This window comes from Miscanthus floridulus, chromosome 1 (assembly GCF_019320115.1).
Source record: "Miscanthus floridulus cultivar M001 chromosome 1, ASM1932011v1, whole genome shotgun sequence".
Classification (NCBI taxonomy): domain Eukaryota; kingdom Viridiplantae; phylum Streptophyta; class Magnoliopsida; order Poales; family Poaceae; genus Miscanthus; species Miscanthus floridulus.
Genome location: NC_089580.1, coordinates 40,406,749 through 40,418,839, shown reverse-complemented (window position 1 = coordinate 40,418,839; position 12,091 = coordinate 40,406,749).

Below are 12,091 nucleotides of genomic sequence, written 5' to 3'. Positions count from 1 at the left end.
CGGAATAAACCTAACAAAGGACACAGTGAAAAGACAGAATTCAATGAAAGAGGACTCAGACGTGAAGGAGCAGTACTCAAGAACGAGCATATTCAGAAGAATATACCAACACTATACAACTCATAAACAAACAGTATTTACTATCAACCACCATTATACAACTACATCTGACAACAGCAGACTACCAGAGAATATGCCAAGAACCTGTATCCAAGTTCTTTTCAGATAAAAGAACCTAGGTATACACTCGGGGGCTACAATAGGAAAGGCTTTCAGTCATTTGAACAACTCAGATTCAAGACCCTCCAACTTTTTGTTCCAAATAGCAAGAGGCTCAGGGGCTACACTCAGAGAGTGCACTTTTTCCTTCAAAAAAGCGCACATCACTCAGAAGACTTCCTCAAGACAGTAGTTTTTCAAACAACATAAAATTCAAGACCCTCCAACTTTTTGTTCCAAATAGCAAGAGGCTCGGGGGCTACACTCAGTGAGTGCACTTTTTCCTTCAAAAAAGTGCACGTCACTCAGAAGACTTCTTCAAGACAGACCACTTCAAGGCCACACGACAAAAAGAACCCGTACATAGCTATATCTGAGCTCTTTTTGACAAAGAACCCGGGTATATGCTCAGGAGCCCTTCGACGAAGAATCAAAGCGATTTCAAGAGAAGACCCTCCAGCTCCTTGTGCCAAATAGCAAGAGGCTCGGGGGCTACACCCAAATGGGAGTACTTTTTTCTTCAAAAAGGTACACACCACGCGAAGATCTCATGAAGCGCTACACGGTTTCGCTCAAGAAAGTACTCAGACGACGCTTGTTTCTGCTCGACAAGACCTGAAGGAACAAGACGAGGCTTCCAGAGCTCAACCATGAAGTGCTCAGGGGCTTGTCGGTGCGGGACCCATAGGATACCCCGCAAGAAAGGGAGAGGATCTAGTCTAACTAGGATTCTTCCCATGTAATCTTAGTAGTAGTATTATTCTATAATCCTACTAGGAACTCTCATTGTAAACTTACTAGGATTCTGACCTCCTGACTATATAAAGGAGGGCAGGGTTCCTAGAGACACAACTTTTACGACACAACACTTTACAATCAATCCAATGCAAAGGCTAACGCCAACTAGACGTAGGGCTATTACTCGACCAAAGATTAAGGGTCCGAACCAGGATAAATCGACTATCTCTTACGTTAACTGTCGAGTTCCACATACGTTGAAGCCTGAACATACTGCCCCGGGTACCCTCGTGGTAGGCTATCGGTGGTGAAACATCGACATGGCGCACCAGTTGTCGATGTTTCACCACCAATAGCCTGCCACGGGGGTACCCGAGGCAGTATGTTTGGGCTTCAGCATATGCGGAACTCGACGGTTAACGCAAGAGACAGTCGATTTATCCTGGTTCAGACCCTCAATCTTTAATTGAGTAATAGCCCTACGTCCAGTTGGTGTTAGCCTTTGCGTTGGATTGATTGTAAAGTGTTGTGTCATAAAAGTTATGTCTCTAGGAACCCTGCCCTCCTTTATATAGTCAGGAGGTCAGAATCCTAGTCGGTTTACAATGAGAGTTCCTAGTAGGATTATAGAATAATACTACTACTAAGATTATATGGGAAGAATCCTAGTTAGACTAGATCCTCTCCCTTCCTTACGGGGTATCCCGTGGGTCCCACACCGATAAGCCCCCGAGCACTTCATAGTTGAGCTCTAGAAGCCTCGTCTTGTTCCTTTAGGTCTTATCAAGCAGAAACAAGCGTCGTCCGAGTGCTTTCTTGAGCGAAACCGTGTAGCGCTTTGTGAGATCTTCGTGTGGTGTGTACCGGACAAGCAAAATCATTAAAACAACAGACATCAAGAGGGAAAATGTGGACCAGACAACACCGTAGCGGTAACTAACAAATCAAGGAAGTTTCCCAAGCCCAGAAGGTATGACGACATTGAAAACATGCGTTGCATCTTGCACCCCAAAGGAAATCACACAATCGGAGATTGCTACACCTTCAAAGATCGATACACAAGAAAAGATAGTAAGGAGAATACCAAAGAAGGCAATCAGAAAAAAGAAGAAGACAACCATGAAGACAAGGGATTCCAAAAATCCAGGGGGATAGTAGCAGTAATCTTTGCTGGAGTTCCAGATTCCAGAAGCAAACATCAAGAAAAGCTAGCACTTTGAACCATCATGGCAGTAGAACCGGCTACACCAAGATATCTCAATTGGTCATAGTATCCAATCCAATTTTTAAGAGAAGGCTAATGGACTAGCGTAGGAAACAAATGCCATTACTCACTGGTTCTAGATCCAACTATTGCCGATATGACTGTCACAAAAGTACTAATCGACGGGGGAGCCAGACTCAACATCATTTTTTCAGAAACTCTAAGGAAGATGGGACTACAAGTCGCCGGGATGATTACACCAACGAGCACCCCTTTTTATGGCATAGTACCTCGGCAAGGCAGCGATGCCACTTGAACAAATCACTCTACCGGTTACTTTTGGGACTCCCTCGAACTACCGTACAGAGTTCATCAAGTTTGAAGTTGTAGACTTCGATTGATCATATCACGCAATCCTTGGGCGCCCAGCACTAGCAAAATTTATAGCGATACCGCATTATCGATACCTGTTGCTTAAGATGCTAGGGCCTAATGGTTTCCTTTCTCTGCGAAGTGATTTGAAGCGCGCTTTTGACTGCGACATTCAGGCAATCCAAATTGCAGCAAAAGCACAAGCCACCGATGGTAGAAAAGAAATAGCCACTATCGCAGCAGAAATAAGCCCAGAAGAGCTAGAGATACCGGCTAAAAAACCCAGCATCCTCGCACCACCAAAAGAAGCCGACGTCAAGCAAATCGACCTGGGCACCGGTGATCCCTCCAAAACGGCAACCATCAGCGCCCACCTCTCAGCAAAATAGGAACTCACGCTCACCAACTTTCTTTGGGACAACAAAGATATCTTCGCTTGGAAGCCGGCCGACATGCTAGGTGTCCTAAGAGAGTTGGCTGAGCACATAATTGATATCAATGAAGGCTCCAAGCCTATGAAGCAACGGCTACAACGATTCTCACCCGACAAGAAGGCAGCAATTAAAAAAGAAATCACAAAGCTAATGGCAGCCGGATTCATCAGAGAAATCTTCCATCCAAATTAGCTAGCAAACCCAGTTCTAGTATAGAAAAAGAATACGGACGAGTGGCGCATGTGTGTCGACTACACAGATCTCAACAAACACTACCCGAAAGATCTGTTCGGGCTACCACGTATTGATCAGATAGTTGATTCAACAGCAGGATCTGCCCTATTATCCTTCCTTGATTGCTATTCAGGATATCACCAGATCCCATTAAAGGAACAAGACCAGAGCAAGACATCTTTCATCACTTTGTTCGGTGCCTACTGCTACAAAACCATGTCATTTGGACTCAAGAATGCTGGTGCCACTTACCAAAGAGCTATCCAAACATGCCTTGGTGATTAGATCGGGGAAAACATAAAGGCATACGTGGATGACGTAGTAGTAAAGACAAAGAACCCGGATACACTAATTGAAGACTTAAAGCAAACCTTCGAAAACCTAAAAAGATAGAGGTGGAAATTGAACCCAAACAAATGTGTATTCGGAGTTCCTTCAGGACAACTACTCGGATTCTTGGTCAGTCATCGCAGAATCAAAGCAAGCGCCAAGCAAATTTGAGCCATAACAGAGATGGGCCCTCCTCGAAGTGTCAAAGATGTGCAAAAACTAACAGGCTGCATGGCGGCCCTCAATCATTTCATATCAAGACTTGGCGAAAAAGGGTTACCTTTCTTTAAACTACTAAAGAAGACAGACAAGTTCGAGTGGATAGAAGAAGCCAACGAAGCTTTTAAGAAGCTCAAGGCATACCTCACCTCCTCGCCCATTCTCACACCTCCAAAGAAATACAAAGACATGACGTTGTACATTGCGGCAACTTCTACTGTGATCAGCACAGCGATTGTCGTAGAAAGAGAAGAAGAAGGGCGTGTATATAAAGTATAATGCCCCGTATACTACATCAGCGAAGTACTATCAGAATCAAAAATCCGGTACCCGCATGTGCAAAAACTACTCTATGCCCTCCTGATCACTTGATGCAAGCTTCGCCACTATTTTGAAAGCCACAAGATTACCGTGGTGACAGATTTCCCACTCGGAGACATCCTACATGATAGAGACGCAACAGGGCACATATCTAAGTGGGCAGTTGAACTTGGTGCTCTCAATATCGATGTCACCCCACGGAAGACAATTAAATCTCAAACCCTGGCCAATTTTGTTGCTGAGTGGACAAAAATTTAACAACCTATGTCAAATACCAGCCTTGATCATTGGAACATGTACTTTGATGGATCACTCAAGTTAGGCGGAGCTGGTGCAGGCGTTCTCCTCATTTCTCCAGACAAAAACAACTCAAGTACGTCCTTTAGATATTATGGCAAGCTACAAACAATGAAGCAGAATACGAAGCCCTCATCCACGGGCTACGAGTGGCAATTACCCTCGGAATCAAGTGTTTACTCATATACAGCGATTCGGCAGTAGTCATCAATCAAGTCAACAAAGATTGGGACTGCACCAAAGAAAACATGGGCGCTTACTGTGCAGAAATACGAAAGCTCGAAAAACATTTTCAAGGATTAGAAATTCTATGTGTCCTACGCGATTCTAATATTGCAGCAGACATCCTCCCCAAGCTCGGATCAGACAGGGCAAAGGTCCCACCCGGTGTATTCATAGAGGAGTTATCAGCTCCCTCTATCAAACAATCCGGTGAGATAACCCCTGAAATCTCAGCTGAATGCACCAAGATTTTGGTAATCACCACCTCATGGACCCAAGTTTTTATTGATTATATCAAAGAGAATAAGTTGCCAGCAGATAAAGAGGAAGCTACCCGAGTTGTTCGTAGAAGCAAGAACTACATCCTAGTAGGAGACAAGCTCTATAAAAGAGCCACGTCATCAGGAGTACTCCTAAAATGTGTCTCATTTGAAGAGGGCAAAGAGATCCTAGATGAAATACACTCAGGTTGCTATGGAAATCATGCCGCCTCAAGAACACTGGTCGGCAAGGCATTCCGCACCGGGTTCTATTAGCCAACCGCTTTGAAAGACGCAGAAGAACTTGTCAGAAAATGCAAAGGTTGTTAAATGTTCGCAAGACAAACTCATATGCCAGCACACAATCTCATCTGCATCCCACCCGCTTGGCCCTTCTCCTACTAGGAGCTAGATCAAGTAGGACCTCTCAAGAAAGCAAAAGGCGGTTTCGAGTACATCTTCATAGCAACTGACAAGTTCACCAAGTGGATTGAATACAAACCACTCACAAAATACAGCGTAGCCAAAGCAGTCGAGTTCATCCAAGATATTATGCACCGCTTCGGCATGCCCAATAGAATTATCACAGATTTGGGTTCTCCCTTCATAGCCATAGAATTCCAAAGTTGGGCACAGGACTGCGGCTTCAGCATAGATTATGCATCAGTCGTACATCCAGAGGCCAACGGACAGGAAGAAAGGGCTAATGGACTCATACTAGCAGGATTAAAACTAAGATTGTATGAAGAACTAGTGGACTATGAATCAAAATGGATTGAAGAATTACCCAAGGTCGTATGGGGGCTACGAACTCAAATAAGCAGAGCCACCAGATACTCACCTTTCTTCCTAGTTTACGGATCAAAAGCCATACTACCTGTCGACTTGATCTGGACATCACCAAGGATAGAACAACATGACGAAGGAGAAGCAGAACATACTTGAAGATTAGAACTCGACAGTACAGAAGAAGTCAGAGTAAATGCTACCCTTCAATCAGCAAGATACCTCCAAGGATTAAGACACCACTACAACAAGAATACCCAGCCTCGATCACTACAAGTCGAAGACCTAGTACTAAGAAGAATACAAAAAACCGATGGATGCCATAAACTACTCAGTCCATGGGAAGGTCCTTTTATCATCACAAAAGTCACCGAACCAGGCACATACAAGTTGATAACTGAAGACGGAAAAGAAGTTAACAATACATGACACATCAGCTAACTAAGAAGATTCTACGCATGAAAACAACTCAAGGAAGAATATATATACAAGCCACAAGAGATCAATGTTCATGATCAATAAAGATGGCGCTCCTCGACAACATATGTACTATTATGACTTATCAATGTTCATGATCAATAAAGATGGTTCTTTCTCGACAACATGTCTTATTATGGCTTTCCCCGAGTTGTTTCCAATGAGCATACCGGCCAAGAGCAAAAGAGCTGAAAAGATATTTGAGCCCGCCGATGAGGGTAGCTAACAAGCTAACACCCGAACCAAAAAGCAAAATGACTGAAAATACGCCTGAGCATACTGGCCGAGAGCAAAAGAGCTGAAAAGATGCTTGAGCCCGCTGATAAGGGTAGCTAACAAGCTAACACCCTAACCAAAAAGCAAAATGGCTGAAAATACGCCTCAGCATACCGGCCGAGAGCAAAAGAGCTGAAAAGATGCTTGAGCCTGCCGATGAGAGTAGCTAATAAGCTAACACCCGAACCAAAAAGCAAAATAGCTAAAAATACGCCTGAGCATACCGGCCGAGAGCAAAAGAGCTAAAAAGATGCTTAAGCCCGCTGATGAGGGTAGCTAATAAGCTAACACTCGAACCAAAAAGCAAAATGGCTAAAAATACGCCTGAGCATACTGGCCGAGAGCAAAAGAGCTGAAAAGATGCTTGAGCCCGTCGATGAGGGTAGCTAATAAGCTAACACCCGAACCAAAAAGCAAAATGGCTGAAAATATGCCTGAGCATACCAGCCAAGAGCAAAAGAGCTGAAAAGATGCTTGAGCCCGCCGATGAGGGTAGCTAATAAGCTAACACCCGAACTAAAAAGCAAAACGACTGAAACGAAGCCTGAGCATAAATCAGAGCAATTTCAAGATAAGACCCTCTAGCTCCTTGTTCCAAATAGCAAGAGGCTCAGGAGCTACACTCAAAAGATCCCAAGAAGCGCTACACGGTTTCGCTCAGGAAAGCACTTAGACGACGCTTGTACCTACTCGGCAGGACATGAAGGAACAAGACGAGGCTTCCAGAACTTAAACATGAAGTGCTTGGGGGCTTGTCGATCCTAGGATGTTTTTGCAACCAAGGAAAGGACCAGATGCTGACAACATCTCGAGTTAAGCCAAAAAGAAGAAGCTGAAGATACTCGAGATCACCGGTCCTAAGTCTTTTTAGTACTAACAAGAACACAAAGTTTGTCAAGACAACGATCTATACCGAGTTGTTTATAAGTCACAGATGAAAGCCAGACAAGCACTCGACAAATCAAGGAAGTCTATCAAGACATCGATCTACATATACCGAGTTGTTTACACAGCACAAATGAAAGCCAGAAAAGCACTCGACAGATCAAGAAAGTTTGTCAAGACAACGATTTACCTAAACTGGGTTGTTTACAAGACAAAGAAATACAGGCAAAGAAGACATCAACAAATAATAAAGAATCTTCATTCAAAAAGAAGTATAGTGTTCTATTACAGTAGCTGGAGTACAAATGTCAATTACATCAAGCATTGTCATCAGGAGAAGAAATATCAATATTAAGATTATCAACAATCCTCATGGCTAAATCTTTAACCTCAGGCTCCACCTTCTCAACAACATCTAGATATAATTGACTCTTGGCTTCATCAGCAACCTTGGACAAAGGAAACTCCGAAGAAAGAACCTGGACCTAGGCAAGAACATTTCTGTTACATAGTTGAGCGCACCTCTTCATGAACTCCTGGAAACGGGTCGGCACTTAGGGAATAAACTGAGCCCAAGGTTGACCATCATCTGCTGGAGTCCAGAGAAGGTCGGCTACTGACCGAAAAGATTTCCACAAAGTATTCCAATTCTTAGTAGCCGTCGCCAACTTGCCAGTCAAGACTTCGATAGTTTTTTGGGCCTGCACAAGATCCCTATTAGCTCCATGCCTAATCAACTTAGCAAGCGCGAGTTCTTCTCTAGCTCGAGTAATTACCTCCTCAGCCCTATTGTGGTTAGTACGAACAAGTGTCTTCATCTCCTCGATACCCTCCGAGAGCTTCTGCTTTTCAACTCGGAGAGCTAGACCAGGCAACAAAAAACAAGTCAGTAGAAAGAGAAATTTGAATACAAAAGGAAACGAAAAAGAACTCGCAATACCAGTGCACTCTTTCTTCATGGCCTCCACATTTTTCAAGGCCTCCTAGGTAGCTGCATCCCTCTGCTTTTCTGCCTCAACCACCCGAGCACGGAGAGCCTTCTCCTCCTTCTGATGCGTCTGACGCTCGGTCTCCAACTCAGCCCGACAAAGGTCAAGCTCTGCCTTTAGGGTACTCACCTCAGAAGACAACTTTTTCTCGGTTTCAGACGAGAAAAAGAAGCCGGTATGATCATGAGAAAAAGACTGAGCAAAAAGAGAGAGAGAAAAACAAGACATAAGGACAGAAGAAAGACCAACATCCAAAGAAAGAACTTCAGAAAAACATACCTGGAGCTTTTCCCCAAAAGAAGTTGCAAAGGTCACCAAGTTTCCCCAGGCAGCGATCAGCTCTGACAACCGATGAGTAGCATCAAATTGATGCAACACATCATCATCCAAACGCGGAGCTCCGGTACCAAGAGAGGCAGAAGGAGAAGCCGGCGCAGGCGAAGAAGGCAAAACCAGGGCCGTATCCTGGGAAGCCCTGGCTACCTCCTCAGATGGATCCAACCCCACGGCCATGGTCACCCCCGGAGTTAGCAGATCTAAAGTAGCATGATCACCAGGGGGGCCCGTCTCCCTCACAGCCACCTCACCGACCATACTTTCTGAGTCCTTTGACTCAGTATGTGGGGGGGCACCAAAGGACTGACAAGAGGGCGGCTGAGGAGTAAGAGAAGGCGAGGGTCTGCAAGATGATAAGAAAACTCAACGATAAGAATATGAGTCAGGAAAAAGAAAATAGAAGCAAAGAAGCATAACAAGGAATCACTCACTCAGCTACCCTCTTCTTCAGAAAACCAACAGAGGACCTAAGAGGGGGAACTATAGCAGCAAAAACATCACCACCACCCTGCGACAGGAGCAGCGCGGCCGGTACTGGAGCCCCAGAAGAACTCGAACCCGATGACCGCTTACTACAAGAGAACAAAACCAAAGTCAAAACAAAAAGAGGGGTTCAACAACAGGAAAACAAGAAAACAACTCACCAACGAGTAACAAGGGCGGCATCATCATCCTCTTCTTCCTCACTCTCGACCAAGGCCACCATAGCACCAGCTAAAAAGGACAAAAGTACTCGGCCAAAGATAAAAACAAACAACAAAAGGACAGAGCGTATTAATATGCTCACCTAAGAGCATGCTAGCTACAACTAGAGTACCTGGACGAGTACTCGACTAGCGAGACTTCTTGGCAGCAGATAGAGCAGAAGAAGAACTATCCGCTCGCCCCCTCTTTCCGACAGTACGAGGAGCTCGAGGAACTGGACGAGGAACATACTCTACATATACATCAAGGTTTGCGGAAGAAACGCCAGGGAATATTATGGTGGTTTAAAACTTACTGGTCAAGGATGCCCCAGCAAGACTGTCCCCAGCCTCCACATTTGCAGGGCAATCATCAAGAGGAATCGGATCAGCGAAATTACGCCCTAATTCCTATAAAAGAGTAAAACAACAAGATAAGGAAGATTAAGCAAAAAGTGGATACAACAAAAGACATACAAAAGTACCCGCATAAAAAAAGAACAACTCACAGCAGGGGGCGGGTTGTTAGCACTGTACTCAAGGACAGTAAGCGGAACGACGCTTACTCCTTTCAGCATCTTCTAAAGACGCTCGAGCACCTCCTCATCAGTCAACTCAAGGGCATGGACCATACGAGAAGGGTCCTCTGCCCCAGAGTACTCAAAACCATAATTTTCTTGCTCCTTTAGAGGTTGAATTCGGCGGCGAAGAAAACTAGAAATAATCCCAAAGCCGGTCAAGCCTTGCTATTTCAGAGTACAAATCCTCTCAAGAAACGGCTTGATCGCCTAGACCTCAGTCGTCGTCATAGAAAGAGGAGGAATCAAATTGGCGGCATAAAACTAGTCGGCACGCCAATCCCTCACAGAATCAACCAGGTCATAGTCAAAGAATTTGCTCTTAAGACCCTGGCGAAACTGAATCCCGCAGCCACCAAGAACATTGGTGTCATCGCGGTGGGGTTGTGGCTTCAGACGAAAGAAGTAACGAAAGAGAGAAAGAGAAGGAGGAATTCTAAGAAAAGTTTCACAAAGATCAACAAAAATAGAAAAATGAAGGACAACATTGGGAGCAAGATGGTTAAGGCTAATCCTAAAATAGCTGAGAAATCGGTGAAGAAAAGCAGAAGCAGGAAGGCAGAGTCCGGCATGGATAAAGGAGACGAAAAGAATAATCTCACCAGGACCTGGAGTAGGGACCCGATGCTCGCCTAGAGCTCTCCAATCCGCAATATCCTTGCTCTGAATCAGACCATCGCTAACAAGCTCGCGAAGCTGATATTCAGTCGTTGTTGGAGCCGGCCAAATCTTCTGAGTAGCCCTCATGGCCATAAACTCTTGATTCTCAATCATGGAAAGTGATGCCTCCTCGTCTACAAAGGCTGCTTAGGACTTGCTCACTGATTTCTTCCTACCCATATACTAGTGGGAGCAATAAAGAACTAGGAGGCAATGATGATTCGGATGGCGGCACTCAGATGACGGCAACAATGGCGGCGACGGAAGTTTGAAGACTAGGGTTTTCAAGGGGAAATCAGGGCAGTAAAGAAAAAGAAGAGGAAAGGCCCTTAAATAGATTTTACACCAGTAAAAACGCGGCCCACCAGGCCTATTTTAACATGGCATGAGGATGCAACGGTCCATTTACTGACACAGCTAAAATGATGGACGACACAAATCCACACAACGGTATAGTTCAACAGACAGATTTCAGACTTATCCATCCAGCACCACGGCGGAGTTATCATATTGCTACAAAAAGAACTCATCAACCATTAAGCAACGAAGGGTTACCTCACAAGGAACGCAACAACCCAGTCCTTATAGAAAGAACTCAGGAATCTCATAAACAACCGGGACATCAGCAGAATAAAGAATGACAACTCAGAAGACAAGATTCTTTCCATTATAAATGGTTTCAAAAAATAGAAGATTACACATCTTAAAAGACCCAACGAACTCGGTACTACGACAAGCAAGGTAGCAAATAGGAACCTAGACACAGCTAGGCCACTTGGCTACACTATTTTTTTCAAAGGACGGACGCAGTGCATCCAAGGCGGAAATCAGCAGCACGGCGGGACAACATGGAGCAGAGAAGGCCGGTAGGCATCTGTCTACCCAAGTTCGATGTGATGCTGGATATGATGTTGATCTACACCGGACAGTCTCAGGGCAAGCGATGAGGATCAACCCAGAACTGCCAGATGAAGGAATGTATCCCACATCACAAGACTCTCTCCAACTACTGCCACGTACTTCTAAGTACAATGCTACTGCGGGATTAGCCTACCTCTAATCCCTATCACAAGACTCCCTCCAGCTATGGCAAGATACACAAGAACTGCAAAATACGTCCGGAGGCTGCTCTACTTCACAAACTACCACATTCATGACTACGGAGATTTCAGACCACACAACAAAATGCTCGATGAATCAAAACAACACATAAGGAGGATATTTATAGGCCAAAGAAGTGGTGCACATAGACCGGGAGCACCAATGGAACAAACCTAATAAAGGACACAGTGAAAAGACAGAATTCAATGAAAGAGGACTCAGGCGTGAAGGAGCAGTACTCAAGAACGAGCATATTCGGAAGAATATACCAATACTATACAACTCGTGAACAAACAATATTTACTATCAACCACCACCATACAACTATATCTAACAACAGCAGACTACCAGAGAATATGCCAAGAACCTGTATCCAAGTTCTTTTCGGATAAAAGAATCCAGGTATACACTTGGGGACTGCAATAGGAAAGGCTTTCAGTCATTTGAATAACTCAGATTCAAGACCCTCT